This window comes from Carettochelys insculpta, chromosome 4, assembly GCF_033958435.1.
Source record: "Carettochelys insculpta isolate YL-2023 chromosome 4, ASM3395843v1, whole genome shotgun sequence".
In the NCBI taxonomy this organism is placed as follows: domain Eukaryota; kingdom Metazoa; phylum Chordata; order Testudines; family Carettochelyidae; genus Carettochelys; species Carettochelys insculpta.
The window spans coordinates 19,234,019-19,252,300 of NC_134140.1; the positions used below are offsets into that span (position 1 = coordinate 19,234,019).

At 47.4% G+C, this 18,282-nt stretch overlaps 1 protein-coding gene across 9 annotated transcripts in view; it reads right to left on the minus strand.

Annotated features, from left to right (window-relative positions):
• Nucleotides 1-18,282, minus strand: part of ZFYVE28 (zinc finger FYVE-type containing 28) — a 312,576-nt gene that overhangs the window by 229,632 nt on the left and 64,662 nt on the right. The window contains exon 1 of one of the 9 annotated variants that reach the window (XM_074992355.1): nt 6,036-6,104. The exons of the other annotated variants lie outside the window; for them this stretch is intronic. The gene's annotated coding sequence lies outside the window, so the exon portion shown is untranslated. Of the gene's footprint in view, nt 1-6,035; nt 6,105-18,282 lie in introns of those variants that run through there. 9 annotated transcript variants of the gene reach the window in all.

Below are 18,282 nucleotides of genomic sequence, written 5' to 3' on the forward strand. Positions count from 1 at the left end.
TCCTATCCCATCAATTCAGCCTTCAATTCAAGTCTTGCCTCTTTCTCCCAGGTCTGGGCTGCAGCATGGTCTCCTTGCAGTCAAAGGAGCAGCTCCAGTGGGGAAGAAGGAAGAAACAGGAGGACACCCTCATTGTTCAGAGAATTAAGAGGAGCTGCCCAGCTGAGCCTTTTAGCTTTCCTTATTCTACTGCCCTCCTGTCAGCATAGCTTTAGATTGGTACAAGGAAAGAGAAAGGTAGCAAGCTCTGCCTAAAGCAACTGACAGGTCATTTTTCCCCAGAAGGTGGCAAAGGGAACAGGCAGCCAAACAGAGGACTCATTCACTAGCAAGCCATTTCTTGCCTCATCGACTGTCTTAAAAAGGTCAGGAACTAGAAAATGTAACCCTTTGGGGCTTAAAGTCTCCTTTAAATCTTTGTCCCCATGTGGGAAGGGCTGATGGTTCCAGTGCTGGTGTGTGTGTGTATTTTATTTATTTATAAATACTGGTAGATATTTGGAGCGCCCAAGAGAAGAACTGAACCAAGCAAATCCTCAGAGTGATCCTTCTCAAAGCCTGAGAGAGACAGAGTGGTCAAGGGTGACCACCCAGCATATGAGCCAAAACAGCACTGTGGCAGAGAAGAATAGCTCAAGAAGGACAAGCCAGAGCTGGATTCAGTGTCTCTACAGCCCAAAGCTGTATAGAGCTGAGAGTACTAGGGCTTGTGACTTTGTGTTGGGAATAAAAAGGGAGACTGTTAGCTAGGTGTGTGCTGAGGTTGTCACTCCATGGCTACGTCAACACGTGAAGCCTACATCGAAATAGCTTATTTCGATGAATAACGTCTACACGTCCTCCAGGGCCGGCAATGTCAATGTTCAACTTCGACCTTGCGCAGCCCAACATCGAAATAGGCGCAACGAGGGAACGTCTACACGCCGAAGTAGCACACATCGAAATAGGGATGCCAGGCACACATGCAGACAGGGTCACAGGGTGGACTAGCGCTTCCGGGGCAACAGCTAGCCGCTCCCTTAAAGGGCCCCTCCCAGACACACACAGCCTGCACAGCACATGGTCTGAGGAGCCATAGGCACACAGACCCCAGGCGACGCAGTCATGGACCCCCAGCAACAGCAGCAGCAGCAGCCGCCGCCACCAGAGGTCCACCCAGCCCTCCCGGCAGGAGCAGAGCTCGCCCTGCTCCATTCCATGCGGGAGGCAGCTGAGCACCTCCTTGCTACACCGGAGGAGGAGCTGCCCCCAGGGCAGCAGGGCTCAACCCCCAACCCTGCAGCACCCCGACCCCACCCCCGCCTCACACGCCAGCGGCTGTGGAGCTACCCCACCAGCACCGACTGGTGGGAGCGGCTGGTGCTTGGGGAGTGGGACGACGACCGCTGGCTCAGGAACTTCAGGATGAGCTGGCAGACATTTCTGGAGCTGTGCCAGTGGCTCACCCCCGCACTCAGGCACCAGGACACCGCCATGCGGCGTGCCCTCACAGTGGAGAAACGGGTCGGCATCGCTGTCTGGAAGCTGGCCACTCCCGACAGCTACCGATCCGTGGGGCAGCAGTTTGGTGTCGGCAAGGCCACCGTCGGGGCTGTCCTCATGGAGGTAAGAGGACCCACGGGGGGAGGGCAGGGGAGGCCAGGGCAGAGGAGGGCAGGGCAGGGCAAGGCAGGGCCATGCACACCCTGCTCACCCCTCATTGGTGCTGTCCCATGTGCTTTACCTGCAGGTTGTGCGTGCCATCAATGCCATGCTCCTGCACAGGCTCGTGAGGCTGGGGGACCCAAATGCCACCATCGCGGCCTTTGCCACCCTGGGCTTCCCCAACTGCTTCGGGGCTCTGGATGGGACTCACATCCCCATCCGCGCCCCGCATCACAGTGGAGGACGATACCTGAATCGCAAGGGCTACCATTCTGTGGTCCTCCAGGCCTTGGTGGACAGCCGGGGACATTTCCAGGACATTTATGTGGGCTGGCCTAGCAGCACCCACGACACCCGAGTTTTCTGGAACTCGGGCCTGTGCCGCCGGCTGGAGAAGGGGACCTACATCCCCCAGCGGGAGGTCCCTCTGGGGGACACCATGCCCCTCTGCGTCATCGCAGATGCGGCATACCCCTCCGGCCCTGGCTCATGCACCCGTACACAGGCCATCTCTCCACTAGCCAGGAGCGCTTCAACCAGCGCCTGAACCACGCGCGCCAGGTGGTGGAGCGCTCATTTGGCTGCCTGAAAGGACGCTGGAGATGTCTCCTGACCCGCCTGGATGCGGGCCCCAACAACATCCCCCTGATTGTGGGTGCCTGCTGCACCCTGCACAATTTGGTGGAGAGCAAGGGGGAGGCCTTTTTCCAGAGCTGGGCTGTGGAGGCCGGCAGGGCCGACGTGCAGCCACCCGCTGCCCCCAGTCGGCAGGTGGACCCCGAAGGGACCCGGGTCTGGGAGGCCCTGTGGGCCCACTTCGATGATGAGGCTGCGGGGTGAACTCTGCCAGGCCCCCCACTGCCCGCCCCTTCCTCCACCACACTCCTGCCCCAACGCCCACACCATGGAGCACCCAACCGCGCCCCCTCTCCCACTTTTCCTGGACAAATGACAGCACGCACTTGTGGCTGAACTTAAACTGCTTTTTCTTTGAGAACTTTTTTTTTTTTTTAAACTATAAATATATAAAACAAGAACAAACTATATACAACGTGTGGAACCAAAGTAATATGTACAAATAAAACAATAGTAAGAAAAAAGTGTGCTCAGTAATAAAAAGAAAACCAGGGAGGATAAAGGGGAGAACTATTTACATAGGGGGGACGGGGCAAATGGGGGGCACAAAATAATAAGTTCAAACTATATACAAGGGGGGGGGGGCCACGTCCCAGGCCCCTCGCCCCTAAAGTCCGGCACTGGGCGTGGGCGGCCGGGAGCCCCGCCGCAGCCCTGTCCGGGGCTGGCTGGGGGCGGGCCGGACCGGAAGATGTGCCCGGCGAGTCTCAGCTGGCTCCAGGGGTCCCTCGGCGGTGGGTGGCGGGGCGACGGCGGACGGGACGGCGACGGGCGGAGCAGCTGGTGGTGCGGCGGGTGGAGCAGGCACGTCGGGCGCTGCGGCGGCTGGCGCGGCATGGGGGGCCAGGTAGTCCACCACGTGGTTGAAAGTCTCCATGTAGGCCCCCCATGCCTCTTGGCGCCAGGCCAGCGCCCGCTCCTGCAGCTGCAGATGCTGCTCCGCGACCTCCAGCTGCCGACGGTGGATGGCCAGCAGCTGGGGGTCCGTCGCCGTCGGCTGGTGGTGGCGCGGGGTCCGCCGTCTAGCCCGCCGTGGGGCTGGTCGGTCGGTCCTCGGCCGAGGGGCTTGCCTGGAGCGATGGCCCCGGAGGGCTCTCCGGGACCACTGATGCCTCGCCGGCGCTCTCTTCCGGTCCTTCTGATGGTGCAGGTGTGGGACACAGGAGAGAAGGGGGGGGAAGAAGAATGGAGACAGGCGTTAGTATGGGCCCCGAGCCGTGGCCTTTGTCCCCCCAGCCCTGTGCTGCAGGTTCCCCATCCCCCTCCCCGGGAGATGCTGCTGTGATGGATGGGGTTCAGGGGTCCCCCTGCAGTGCACCCCGTCCCCTGGTGGGAGCGAGCCTCACTTCACTCCGCAGGGTCTGACAGGAGAGGTTTCTTAGGCCACGGATGCCCAGTTTCTCCCAGGAGTGACAGCACCAGCTGTTGGGGGAGACAGTCCTTCCAACCCGTCCTGGGGAGAAGACCCCAAGGGGTGCCCCTCTGGGATGCAGCTTTCCCCCTCCTCAGGCTGGCTGCCTTCCAGCTCTCCCTTCCCCTAGCCTCTACCTGTGGCCCCCACCCTCCCCCCCAATTCCAAGCCAGCTCGGCTCCTCCCTTCTCTTTGTTCAGGGCAGAGGTGTCACCTGCCAGCTGTAGGCCCACGATCATCCTTTGCTCCTGGGAGCTATTCGGCTCTTGTTGCTCATATCTAGCCTGAGTCTCCCTTTTGCACTCCCCCCACTCCATCACATGCTGCTGCTGCTGCTGCGGGATGTCCCACCCCCTCCTCCCGGGGGCCCCTCGAGGTTCCGCTCCCCCCTTCCCCGGGGATGGGGCATGGCACTGTCGTGCGGGGTGGGTGGGGCAGGGGCTGATGCACTGCTGTAAGGGACATGGCCCTGCTGTCGTTGGGGCCATGGCCATGTGAGCATGTGGGGGGCCCTGGACACATATCTATTACCCCCCACCCCTCAAGCCCAGGGGTGTACACCAGAGGGGGGTACATACCAGTTGGTCCACTCCAACGGTCTGGAGATCCCCGAGGGGTGGAGGCCCAGCTGCTGCTCCAGGATGGCAGGAGGAGGATCTGCAGCCCGGATTTCTGCAAAGGAGGAGCCCCCCCTCCCCTCCCCCTCCCCCTCCTGCCGCGATGGCCTGTGGGTGGGCTCCGGGGGGGGGGGGCCCCCGGGTGAGGGGCTTACCTCCGGGGCGGACTCCAGCTGCAGGGCCTGCTGGGGCTCGTCGGCCAAAGTATCAAGGGTGGCCGGAGGGGAGGTGGTGTGCCGGGGGCCCAGGATGTCCCTGAGCTCCCTGTAAAAGGGGCGAGTGACGGGGGCGGCCCCAGATCGGCTGGCCGCATCCCGGGCCCGGGAGTAACCCTGCCGCAGCTCCTTCACCTTACTCCTGACGTGATCAGGAGTGCGGGCAGGGTGACCCCGGGCAGCCAGGCCGTCGGCCAGCCGAGCGAACGCATCCGCGTTCCGCCTCTTGCTCCCCATTACCTGGAGCACCTCCTCCTCGCTCCAGAGCCCCAGCAGGTCCCGCAGCTCGGCCTCCGTCCAGGAGGGGCCCCGCTGCCGCTTGCCAGCCTGGCTGCCCTGGCTCCCCTTGGGGGGGGGGGGTCCGCTGGGGGCACTGGGGGGGGCTGCCAGGCAGCCATCTCAGCTGGGGTGGCTGGTTTGGATGGCTGAGGGACGTGCAGGCTGGCCGCGTGTCTGGGCTGCCGCCTGCACCTTCCCTCAGCTTCCTGCACAGGAAGGGAGGGGGAGGGGACCTTTAAGGGCCCGCTCCATGCGGCCACCATTGAGCTGAGAGGCTGGAGAGAGCGTCTCTCAACCCCTCAGCTGATGACCGCCATGGAGGACCCCGCAATTTCGACGTTGCAGGACGCGCAACGACTACACGGTCCCTACTTCGACGTTGAACGTCGAAGTAGGGCGCTATTCCTATCCCCTCACGGGGTTAGCGACTTCGACATCTCACCGCCTAACGTCGAAGTTAACTTCGAAATAGCGCCCGATGCGTGTAGCCGTGACGGGCGCTATTTCGAAGTTGGTGCCGCTACTTCGAAGTAGCGTGCACGTGTAAACACGGCTCATGTGACTTTGCAGAGATCAACCAATGCACTGGATAGGTTGGTTGGGGAAATGTTGGTGGCACTGAAGACTACCTGCAACATCCATTGGGCTGAAAGGGCAACAGTACTCCTGAACTCTATGCACAGATACATTGCAGCGTCTGCCCTTTCAAACAATGGTACCACTGGGCCTTGGCTGAATGAAATCCTGTTTTAGCTCTCCATCAAGATTTCCCTGTTTTTCTCCTTTCAGCCCTCTGTAAATAATTAATTTTCTTTCCTAGATTCCTTCTAGTCTTCTAGGAGATGAGAGGCATGTGTGTGGGTTTACTCTGGAGGGGTTGATACAGATGCCCCTAGAGTAAGAGGGACTTTCCCTGCTGCATTGCTGCACACACCTTTTCTTGGCCAGAGCTGCCTGCAGAGCTAACTTCATCTTAACCACAAGGGTCCTAAAGTTACACAGACTGCAAGAGTTAGCAAAATTGCGATGTATGACTGTGGTAGGAGCCACTACATAAGGATGTGTAACCTCATAAATTGAAAGACTGTCTAACTCATATTGGGCTAGATATTTATTATAACCATAATGCTTGAATTCAGTGAGGGTTGGGGGATGCAACACAACAAGAACATCTGGGGCACACACAGCAAGACCCAGCTGTTAGCTTCAAAATTCTTGTCGTTTGTCTCATACCTGCTGTAAAGTTTGCTTTTCAATGCTGGAATCTGCCCCAGTGTAGGCTAAAATTAGTAGTCCTGGGGGGGTTCTGTGGAGAAAAAAATTAAAATTCCACACACCAGTATTTTAAAATTCTGCATCTATTTGTCAAAAACAACAATATAATCATGCCACTTCCAATCATTCTAGCAATTCACTTAAGACTACCTGTCGGCAAATCTGTCTAACAATGCATGCAAAGATAGATTCAGGAAATCTTTTTTTGAACAAACTGATTCCTTACTAGCTATATTAATAAAAAACTTTGAGTAATAACAAACTACAGTCTAGAAACATATTTCTTACAACTTTTAGAAGCAGTGCACAGATTTTGAGAAATCAAAGTGATGGAGGAAAGCTACTAATGGAGCTACACTGGACCCCAGTTTAATTTTTCTGCTTTGTCTTGGCATCAGACTAGTTGGCTGTTGTATATTAATGTCTTTTTGAGAAACTGCCAGATCTCTGCTTTTTTTTCCTTAAGTTTTTCCTTCCATGGGACTACCTATTAGTTTTCAGAGTTCTTTTAAAGTTTGTATTTTGGAAGTCCATTTTACTTTTTCTGCCACTCTCACTCCTTCCTTTCTGTAAAAACATGAAATCTATTGATTCATAATCACTGTTACTCAAACTGCCATCCACTTTCAAATTAGCAACCAATTGCTCCTTGTTGGTCGAATCAAGGATAAAAGAACCGTCCCCTCCCCAATCATTTTCTTTACTTCTTGTAACAAAAAATTTTCCCTGATACATTCCAAGAACTTACCAGAAGCTCTGTGTTTTACTGTATTATTTTGCAGATATTTGCAGAATTATAGCCCTCTTTGCTACCAGGTCTTGTGTTTTGGATATTTCTGTTTGTTTTAGAAATGCCTCATCCACTTCCTCTTGCTGATTTGGTGGTCTATGCTAGACAGTGTGAGGAAATTACCTCTCTCTTTCTCTCTCTCCCCTTTTATCTTCACCAAGATACTTTCAAGTGGTCTCTCTCTCTCTCACTACCTTCTGAACCCGTGAAGAAGTGAAGATGTTCAAGTATAATGCAACTGTGATGTGTTGGATCACAGAGATTCCTTAGAGACTGTCACCTGATGTGCTGACCATACCACTGAACCCGCCTTCCTGCTCTTTGGGACACCACAGCACCCTGTCCTACAGGGGTAGATGCTCTGGTCTCCCTGCCAAAGGCAGAGAGTTGGGGTAACAGCCCCACCCCAGTGGAGTAACCTGGATGATAATAGTTCAGCTCTGGGAGCGATTAGCTATGGCAACTACTCCACACCTCAGGAGCATAGCCCCAAATAGAACCAAACCCCCCAAATAAATCCATCTTACTCTTTTCAAAAGTTTTACACAAGATATTCTTCCCCTTTATTAATGGAAAAGACACAAACATCTGTCCCCACCCTGGAAACAATTATTTAAACTGGGTTTAATAATAAACAAAAGTGCTTTTATTAAAGTATAAAAAAGGAGGATTAAGTTATGTGAAAACACATGAATCAAGTAAGTACTAAGCATAAATAAAAACCACACACACCAGGTAAGCTTAATACACTGCAGCTAGGGCTACACTTTAGCTGTATCTCGAAATAACTTGTGTTACACAAATTGCACAAGTAATTTCAAGGTAACATTTCAAACTCTGTGCCAACCATAGGGCACCAAAGTTTGAATTAAATGCTTGTTTTGAATTTCCCACTACTCCCTCACAATGAAGGGTAGTGGGAATGAAATATTGTGCTCAAAGTAGCCCTGCTATCTTGAGCACGATGTTTAGCTGTGTAACCACAGCCCAGAAAAGTTGTACACATCGTATTTCTCGCCCTAGTTCTTATTTCCAGTGTAACTTTTCACAAGCCAGAACTGATCTTTCCCTAAGTTGGGCCCATCAATGCTCCACCTCTCATTACAGTTCCTCCTCTTTTCCCCAGGTGTTTTTACATATCCTCTCAGGGTAGAGAGGCATTTTCCAAAGCCAACTGAAAACCACCCTTTTTTGCCCTTCCCACCTTCAACAGAATTTCCCTCGGGTGAGAAGCCTTTGTTCAGTTTGCTCCATCGCCATGGAAAAAATACAAAATTCAGCAGATTCCAGCACCAAATGGCACGGTCATAGGACCAGACACTGTTTGGGAGAACAGGAAAAATAGAACTATAGATCATTGTCTAGAGGACCAAGCCATTAAGTTCCTTAAGTACTACTATTGGCTTGTATTAGAAGACCTAGAATTAATAAAACATTAATATTTCATATTTCTAATGTAACACACAAGAATGATACATGTGCGCACACACACACACACACACGCACACACTATACATATTCAGGGGATTACAGGCTCTTCAATGATAGCTTACTTGCCCTGTTTTGCATAAGGCATGGTTGAGTTATGCATATTCAAGTTCAAGAACTTATTTCCATAAAAATATGGGGCACGGCATCACAGTGACATCCAGTGCCTTTTTTTTTTTTTTTCCATGAGTGCCTTTTCTCAAACTATATCCCTTTATATTAATATGTTGCTATAATAACAGTCTACACACTATTGTAGTAATCTTTGGACAAAATATGCCTGAAGTATAATTTAAAAACTAATAACTCACTGATCATAACAAACATATGTAATTATGCACAAAACATGTTTATGAACATAACTGAAATTACAACTAAAATGTGTTTACTAGACAAGGTGAGGGATGGGGGCAAGGCTGTTTCTCAAAACACAAAGGACAAGCTGACGCCGCTAGTTAGGTGTCATCAGAACTAATGGGCAATTCTGTCAAGTGGCCACTGTTTGGCAATGGAGTGGGGCAGGAACAGGTTGATCTGCATGTTGAAGAACATGAGCCTCTTTTACTGAGACTTCCTGTCTTCACACTGGTGGGAAGGTATTTTACCTAGGAATTTGCATTTCAAAGAGTGATTGAAGTAAAAAGTGAGGAGCAGGACCACCCCAGGGACCCTCTCCCCTCCCCGACTATTGCCTTAACAGAACACAAAGTAAATAGCCTTTGGACTTAGGGGTAAAGACTCACGTGGAATCTGCAGGTGGATTTTTTTAGAACCAGAATATTATCCAATTATAGGTTTCAGAGAGGTAGCTGTGTTAGTCTGATTCAGCAAAAACAACGAGGAGCCTTCTGGCACCTTAAAAACTTAGAAATTTATTAGGGCACAAGCTTTCATAAGATACAACTCATGTCCTCAGATGCTTGAAGTGAAAGAAAGGGATACAGAGATGGAAGTGTATCATCAGGGCTAATAAAGTCAGGGTAGATGCATCTCACTTCCAATAGTGATGACAAGGTGAGAGTACCTGAAGGGGGAATTACTTACTGTAATGACAGAGCCATTCCATGTTTCTATTCAAACCCATCCTGATGATGTCAAATTAGCAAATGAACTCCAGCTCAGCAGTTTGGCTATGCAGCCTGTTTTTGAAGTTTTTTGTTTTGGTTTTTTTTCCCCCCTAAAAAGAATAGCAACTTGCAAGTCACTAACTTTGTGTCCAGGGGGGTTGAAATGCTCCCCCAATGGTTTGTGTATCTGATTCATGGCCATTTATTCTTTTGCATACAAACCATCTGGTTTGTCCAAAGCACATGGCAGAAGGGCACTGTTAGCACGTGGCAAATGTCACATTAGCAGATGGCCAAGAGAAGGAGTCTTTCATGGTACAGCTGATATGGTTAAGTCTTGTGTGGGGTGTCAGTCAGGTAGATGTGTGGCCAGCATTCACAATGGTTTTGGTTTTCTGTTTTGTTTTTTGTGTTTGTGGTTTTTTTTAAACAGGAACTGGCTCCTTCATTAGCATTTCTGTTGTAGGGTATAAAGTTTGGTGGTGAGTTGGGGGTCTGTTTTTAAGCGAGGTTTGTCAGAGTGAGGGATCGTCCTCGAAGACAGATAGTGGAGCTTTGATGTGTTGGAGAAGTTTCAGGTGGGAGCTGTAGGTAATGGCATTCTGTTACTTTCTTTGTTGGGTCTGTCTTGTAGTAAGTGGCTTCTGAATTCCCACCTGGCTTTGTCAGTCTGCTTCTTCCCTTTCCAAGGCGGGTACTGTAGTTTTAAGAATGTTTGATAGAGATCTGTTTGTCTGAGGGACTAGAGCAAATGCAGTTGCAGCTTAGGTCTTGTCTTTAGATAACGGTTAGTGTGATATGTGCTGGAGGCACATAGATAATTGTAACTGTCAATAGGTTTCCAGTATAGAGTGGAGTTTGTGTGACCATCACTTACCTCCACTGTAGTGTCCAAGAAGTATCTCTCTTATGTAAAATGGCTGAGATTGATAGTGGGTGGAAATTATTGAAATCCATGTAGAATTTAAGGACCTTCTTCCTGGGGGTCCATATGATGAGGATATCAATGTAGTGCAAACAGAGAAGGGGAACTTCAGGCTGAGAGCTAAGGAAGCATTTTTCTAAGTCATGCATAAAAATGTCAGGTGTGCTGTGGGGGGTAACCATAGCAGTGCCAATGGCTTGAAGGTCTAAGTCAACCCCAAATCTGAAATGGTTATAGACGAGAACAAAGTCACAAAGTTCAGCAACCAGCTTTGCCTTGACTTTATTGGGGATATAGTTTGTGACTATAGTGTATGTGCTAAGTGTTGCTGTAGTGAGTATCTGCATCACTAGTGGCTGAGATGATGTACTCAGGAAGATCACCAAAGAACTTTCATTTCCTCCGGAAGTCCATGGTGTCTTGAAGATAACTGGAAGCATAGGGCCTGAGGAAAGAGTCAATACAGCCAAAAAATTCTTGCGGTAATTATGCCAATGCCTGGGATGAGGGGACATCCATAATTTCCAGGTTTGTGGATCTTGGGTAGCAGATAGAATACCTGTGATCAGGGGTATGTTTGAAGATTTGTTCATGTGCTTCTTTAGGCAGTTTCCTGAGTTGGTGGGGTAGGTTCTTTTTTTTTTGTTCTGTTTTTAACTCTTCAGTGGGATCAGAGGATGCGGCCTGTAGGATGCGGTGATGGAGAATTGTCTAGCAGCCTACCCTTCACAATCTGACCTACTCATGATGACTACTGCACTTCTGTTGTCAGCCTCTTGGATTATAATGTCTGAGTTTTGTCTGAGGCTGTGGAGAGCGTTTCATTCTGCATGGATGAGGTTATGGGGCAAGTGATGCTGCTTGTCCACAATTTCAGTCTGTGAACATTGGTGAAATCTGAAGTGTCACCATAGTTCTCACAATAGCCACAAGCAGTCAAGTGCTGAATTACATATCTGAAAATTGTGCCTTCTGCACCACACTGCTGTGCTTGAGTATTTGTTCAGTACAAATTAAGGTTAAATTGGCACAAGTTGAAACAATTTAACATTTTGATTTTCCTAAATGCTTTCTCATTTAGTGCAGAGCAGCCAGGCCTTTCTACTTGAGAATACACTCATCCCTCGCTATATGAGCACAATTGGTTCCCAACTTCCTGTTCATATGCAAAAACTCATAAGGAGGATGCTAAATTACCATTAATACGCATGTAAAAGTCTGATTGCTTCCTAGTGCTTCTAACTCAGGGAAGGAGTGGCAGCAGGTGGCACTGCTTTTGAAAGCTAAGTGAACCTTGGGTCAGGGGGATTGCAGAGGATTAAAGGCAGGGGGCAGTTTAGGGCCATGAGCAGGAGGGAGGGTTAAAATCTGGTGGTGGGTTTGGCCTGTGTGGGGGTATGGGCAGGGGGATTCAGGCTGCCATTGTTTGGGACTGCAGGAGGGTCAGCCTGCAGGGGGTTTGGGCTGCTGCAGTTTGGCGCTGCGGTGCTGGCAGTGGTGCCGTGGTTTGGGGCCAGCGGGAGGATGAGGCTGCCGCAGATTGGGGTGTACAAGGCTGGCAGGAGGAGGGGGGAGTCAGGCTGCTGTGGTTTGGGACTATGGGCATGGGGTCAGGCTGCCGCGGGTTGGGGCCATGGGGCCAGCAGGATCATGCTGCAGGGTGAGGTGTGGTGTGGGGAGCCGGCGGAGGTGGGGGGGTGTCAGGCTGCAGCAGGTTGGGGCTGTGGGGGTGGCGAGGGGTCAGACTACGGGAGCCACGGGGAGGGGGTTAGGCTTGTATTAGCGGGGAAAAAAATTCACCTGTTGAGTGAACTAAGGTAGGTATGTGTGTCCCTCGTTTAAGCAAGTACCCGTAAATAAAGTACTCATTTAACAAGAGATGAGTGTACAAGACAAACAGGTATGACTGCAAGGTCGAAATACAGCAATATATTCCAGGAAAGTGTAAGTGATGCTTCTCAATCTTAAAAGACTCAGCTAAATTGCTCTTAATACAAAATGTTTGGTCTTTACTATGCAATAGTTCCAAGCCAGAAGGGCTACAGCTAGCCCAGGATTGTGCTGTTTCTATTCTTAATTCCATTAGGAAGAAGACAGCTGTAATTGTTTTCCTTATTGCCTGGTTAGGCATGTTGTCAGAAAGAAAAATTTTACTGCAGCCCCCTCCCAGGTCTCAAGGCTTGGTCCTTCATATCTTTCTCAGGATGGAATTGTGCTGTTTCCCTATTCTGACAGGGTCCTGGATTGCAGTCCCTTGTCTATTGACTGTGGTCATTTCACGATAGTTACAGTTTAGGCTCAGCACTTAATAGCTCCAGAGAAAATGGAACTAAACTTTAGAATCTAGCAACTGAACAGCCTAAAGCACAGGACAGTGAACTCTTGCATACCTGGCAGCCCCGGGACCAGGAAGTTGACAGATATTCAAATCTGGATATCAGACGGGTATACCTAGCAATGCAGAACACTAAAGAAAAACAAGATTAGATACTAAGAAAACAAAACAAAAAAAAAAAATGTATACAGAGTAGTTTACCTGCAACACTAGTACGGTACACTGTAAACTTATACTGTACAGTAGGGTCTCAACATTCATGAGGGTTCTATGTTGAGAACTCTTGCCAATGTTGTATTTTGTGAATATGGCAGCTGCTCCCACCTGCAGCCTGGCCTCTGGCACTCCCTTTCTGGGGCCCCGGGGAAGCGGCAGCTGCCAGCCCTCCTGCCTGGAGCCCCGGAGAAGCAGTTATTTCTCATTTTGGACTTGGTGAAGGACTTCTCAGTTTAATGATTTTTATTCTCCCCTGTACTGTAACTTCTAAACTGCAGCCCAGGGAAGTAATTCTCTGTACTGCAAACAGAATGTTTTGAGTTATTACATCCAGCATCCAAGTATATTTATTTACTTTCTTAGTATTTTCTCCCATCTTTTGTTTTGCGATTAGATTATTCTTTAAAGCAATAACTTTGATTTCTGTGTCCTAAAAAGTGTCTGTGTGAATGCCTGCTTGCCTGCCTAAAGCAAGGTCAGCTTGGAAACAAACAGCTGTAATCTGATAACCATCTCCTAAGAAGAAGGGTGAAGCTTGGGACTTACCTCACATGAAGATATCCAAGCATGTCTTCCTGGGTTTAAGATGGGCTTCTTCCACTTGGTGGTGGCAGACTATCAGCCCAGGGTTAGGGAATTGGTGATCTTGGAATGTCACAGTGTGGAGGCAGCCCTGACATTCTTCTGGCAGTGATCAATGCCAGGAATCCCAGAGGAACGAACAGAACAGGTATTCATGAAGTGAACCATCACCCTGTCACCCATTTCCAGCTAGCAAACAGAGTCTAGAGACACCATTCCTTCCCATTCTCGCTCATAGCTATTAATTCACCTTTCCTCCATGAATTTATCTTGTTCTTTTTTGAACTTATAGTCTCGGCTTCTACATCATCATCTGGCAAGGACTTCCATAGGTTGACTGTGAGTTGTGTGAAGAAATACTTCCTTTTATTTATTTCAAGCCTACTACCTATTTATTTCATCTGGTGAACCCTATTTCTTGTGTTATGGGAACAAGTAACTTTTCCTTCTTTATTTTCTCACCAGTCATGATTTTATAGCACTCTATCATATTCCCCCACTTAGTCTCCTCTTTTCTAAGCTGATAAGTCCCAGTGGTTTTTAATGTCTCCTCATATGGCAGCCATTCCAAAACCCTAATCATTTTTATTGTCCTTCTGTGAACTCTCTGATGCCAAGAATTTTTTTTTTTTTTAAAGGGATGAGGTTACCAGATCTGTATGCAGTAATCAAGATGTGAGCATATCATCAATTTAGAGAGAGAGGCATCCCCTATTAGCTATCCCCTGTTTAGTGATTCCTAGCATTCTATTAGCTTTTGTGATTTGCTGCTCCACATCGAGTTGATGTTTTCAGAGAACTATCCACAATGACTTTAAGATCTCTCTCTCAAGTAGTAATGGCTAATGGGGTTGCTATTGTTCTATACATACAGTTGGGATTGATTTCCAATACGCACTACTTGGAATTTTAACATTGATAAATACAGCTGCCATTTTTGTTGCCCCGTCACCTAGTTTTTTGGTATCCTTTTGAAACTCTTCACGGTCTGCTTTGACTTAACTGTGTTAGGCTATCTCCCTACACCATTTCTGACATGTGCCCCTTGCTTCAAAGGAATCAAAAACACTTCAGTTTTCTCCCACAGGAACTCTGCACCACTGTGCATGTGCAAAAAATCATGTCCCAGCAAAATATTTTTTTCTCTGCTGAAAATACATTCTGCCAAAGAGCTGGTGCAGTTACACCTTTTGCCACTGGAGGCTGCTGTGGTGCCAGAACACAGAGCCCGTGCCTCTGGAGGAGGATTCCCCAGTGGTGATAGGGAAGAGAAGAGTGCCCTGCCTATGGCGCCAGCTCTGGAGTCACAGGAGATGGGAAGGATTTAAAAAACACAAAACACACACACACACACAGGGCACGTTGAGTTGCTAGGAAGGATCACAGACTTCTGTTCAGAAAAGCTAGTGTCATGGATACACTGAGGATGGGACAAAGGGCAGGTGGCTGAGAGGAAGTGCATCAACACTTTGGGAGAAAGGAGTCCTGGGCTATATGAGAATGCGTGGAGAAAGGAATGGCTGAATGGCCAGGTCACAGGGAGATGAGAAGGAGAGGGTGACTAATTAGTGGTAGGCTATGTGGGGATACGGGGCTGATGTGTTTGAAAGAAAGATATTCATACTCGTGCCACTTTAGAATGAAGGCTAAAGCAAAATAGACTTTACCACCAAAACTTTTTTGATATTAATCACTTATTACCTCTGCTTCCCCAAGAAGTAGAAGAAGTCTATGCTTCCTTTTTCTCATGCTTCTAATTTAGAGAATATCATCTTATGACTTTTAGGTCCCTGGGTATGTGTAACTCATTTTGTTCCTACATTCTTAGACTGTTTTGTACTACTCTATTTGTCTAGTCTCACTTTTTGTAGTTTTTGTTTTTTGGGGGTTTTTTTTCCCCTTTAAGTCTCTGAAGAGCTACAGTGGCCAATACCAAACACTACAGAAGGAATGAACAGAGCATATAAACCATCAAGTGATCCCTCTGATGACCCCCCCGCATCTCCACCCCAGCAGGTGCTACCAGCACTCACTAGGGTAGGCCAAGGGGGCAAGCATTGCTGGCACTCACTGAGGCATTTGCTAACCCTCCATGGTCATGCCTGAGTAAAACAGTACCTGCAATGAATCAGATGAAACGGGTCTTTGATCATGAAAGCTTATGCACCAATATATCTGTCTACAAAGGTGCCGCAGGAATTCCCTTGTCTTTGCAGATACAGACTAACACGGCTACTGCTCTGATACTTGTCCCTGCAATCACACCCCTCCCTTTCCATATGATACGAAACAATTGTATTCCATACACATTCCACTATCCTGACACAACCCAAACCCTGACCTTGATTTAAGTTATGTAGGAAGCTGTATATCAAATGTGAGAGTACTAGTTCTTACTATTTATAGGGAGTTCTTGAACAAATGGATGAACAAATGCTCATTTCTAAAATATACAATAAGATTATTAGAAAATGGAGCTTAAAAGAATCCATGTGAAGTCCTACAGTGACAGTCTGTAAAGAACAAAAAAAAGCAGTCAAGTAGCACTTAAAAGACTAAGAAAATAATTTACTAGGTGAGCTTTCATGGGACAGACCCACTTCTTCATACCATAGCCATACCACAACAGACTCAATATTTCAGGCACAGAGAACCCACAACAATAATCAAAGTTCACAAATCAGAAAAAAATTATCAAGGTGAGCAAATCAGAGCAGAGGAGGTGGGGGGATGGGGGAAGTCAAGAATTAGATTTAGCCAAGCATGCCAAAGAGCCCCTATAAATGTCCCAGAAAATTTGCATCCCAGTTCAAACCACGTGTTAATGTGTCGAATTTGAATATGAAAGAGTTCAGCAGTTTCTCTTTCCACAGCAGACTGAAAATTCTTCTTCAATAAGATGCAAACTCCTAACAGAATGGCCCACGCCATTAAAATGTAACTGGTTTGTGGATCAGGAATGTTGATGTCTGTTTTGTGCCCATTAACTCAGAGTTTGAAGTCTGTCCAAAATACAAAGCATCTGGGCATTGTTGGCACATGATGGCATATATATTGTTAGTTGAGGAACATGAGAATGTGCCCATGATTCTTCTCTTTCCTCTCATGCTCCTGCATTCACCCTAAAATAGTCTATTTTGACCAAAGTGGGGGTCACAATCAACAGGCATAGAGACTTAGAAAATGCAAACAGATGTATACAATCTTCCACTTCCTCTTCAAGGGAAATCTGCTAACCAAAGAGATTGCTACTGGAAGATGGTAAGAACTCTGGAAAAGAAGAGGAAAAGGAACCTACTGTTTTCACTATAAAAGAATTCCCTTGCTAAAAACCAAAGTCTATGGAAGCTTAGAGGTCTAGTCTATAAGTGCTGCTACCTTTGGGGGTCTGCAGATCTCTTCTTGGGTCCAGATACATGTGCTGCTAAAGGCATTACTGCAGATGTCACAAATTAAGTAACCTTTGTTGTTAACACCTGTTGTACTTCATGGTTTAAGTAATTTTATGGATTTCAAAAAAATTCATACAAATCTGCCGCTTACAAAGGGAAGTCATGCAAACCACAGACAATTTGGAAAAGCAGCTTCTGAAAATGTGCTAATTAGAGTTCATAAGATTATGTTAAAAAGTGTTGTGCAAACTTCAGACTAACTGCAATCATTTAATATTAGAGACGAGCAACTTTCCTGCTTTGGCCATGAAGGAAGAAATTAAAAGCAAAGAGCTAGATGAGATGTTAATATTAAAAGAAAAAAGAAAAGCAAGCATTATACTTCTCACAAAAGCTTTAACCTGGACTTGTTGCTTTTATGTCTATTTTGTCATTAGTGTCTCTTAACAGATGTATAAAACAGGACTTTTGTTTTGTTAAATATAAAGCCAAGAAATATTAAAACTGGTATTTCATAACAAAAAGGAAGAGAAAATACCTGTCAAACATTTCCAAGCTGACTTTGCTAAAGACAGACAGTGTTGCAGTTATGGTGCAAGACTAGGAATGGGGAAACATGGACTGATTATATTTTACCATTTCTGCTAGATTCTTCATTTTTGACTTTGGCATGCCTGTTAATCTCTCTCCATGGCTCTATTGCTCAGTGTTACCATCCTCGTGATGTTAACACTCAAAAACTTAACCTATTGCGAGGATAAATGTATTAAGTATTTGTCAAATGATCTTGGATTAAAGGCAGTATGGAGGATTAGGAGTAGTTATATAGGACTTCTTGAATTTACCATCACTATTTTCACTGAACATCCTTACTGGTGTATTATCTCTTCTTGTGCACTACATTCACAACAGGCACACAAGAATCAATTTTTACTGATACTGTTAATCTGTGTTAAACAGCATATACATGAAAACAAAATACTAATTCTGCACATAACTAAATTTTTGATAAAGTAAGTACAGCAATTAAAAGGTGCAGGAATACTGCTTAGCTAATCAATACTAGAACTGCAGTTATATTCTTTCTGGCCCCTTTCCACCATGGATTAAATGTAGGAAGATATCACCTTGGAAGACCTGCAAAATTATTATCAATGATTCATGAAGAATCATTTTATCTTGAAGATCCTTTGTGCATCAAGCTCTGCTATTTTAGTTTCCTAAACAAGCAGTAGATTCTGATTTATTAGAAACTAGGACTTAAAGCGTTCTCGGCACCTACTAGCCCCAGGACTAATAAACAGGTTCATCTAAGTGAAAGAACTACTTTTACCAGCATATTTCCAGGGGGCTGTGGCTTTGCATTTTAAACACTTGTGTACTATATTTAGTCATGCCACTGCTTATCAA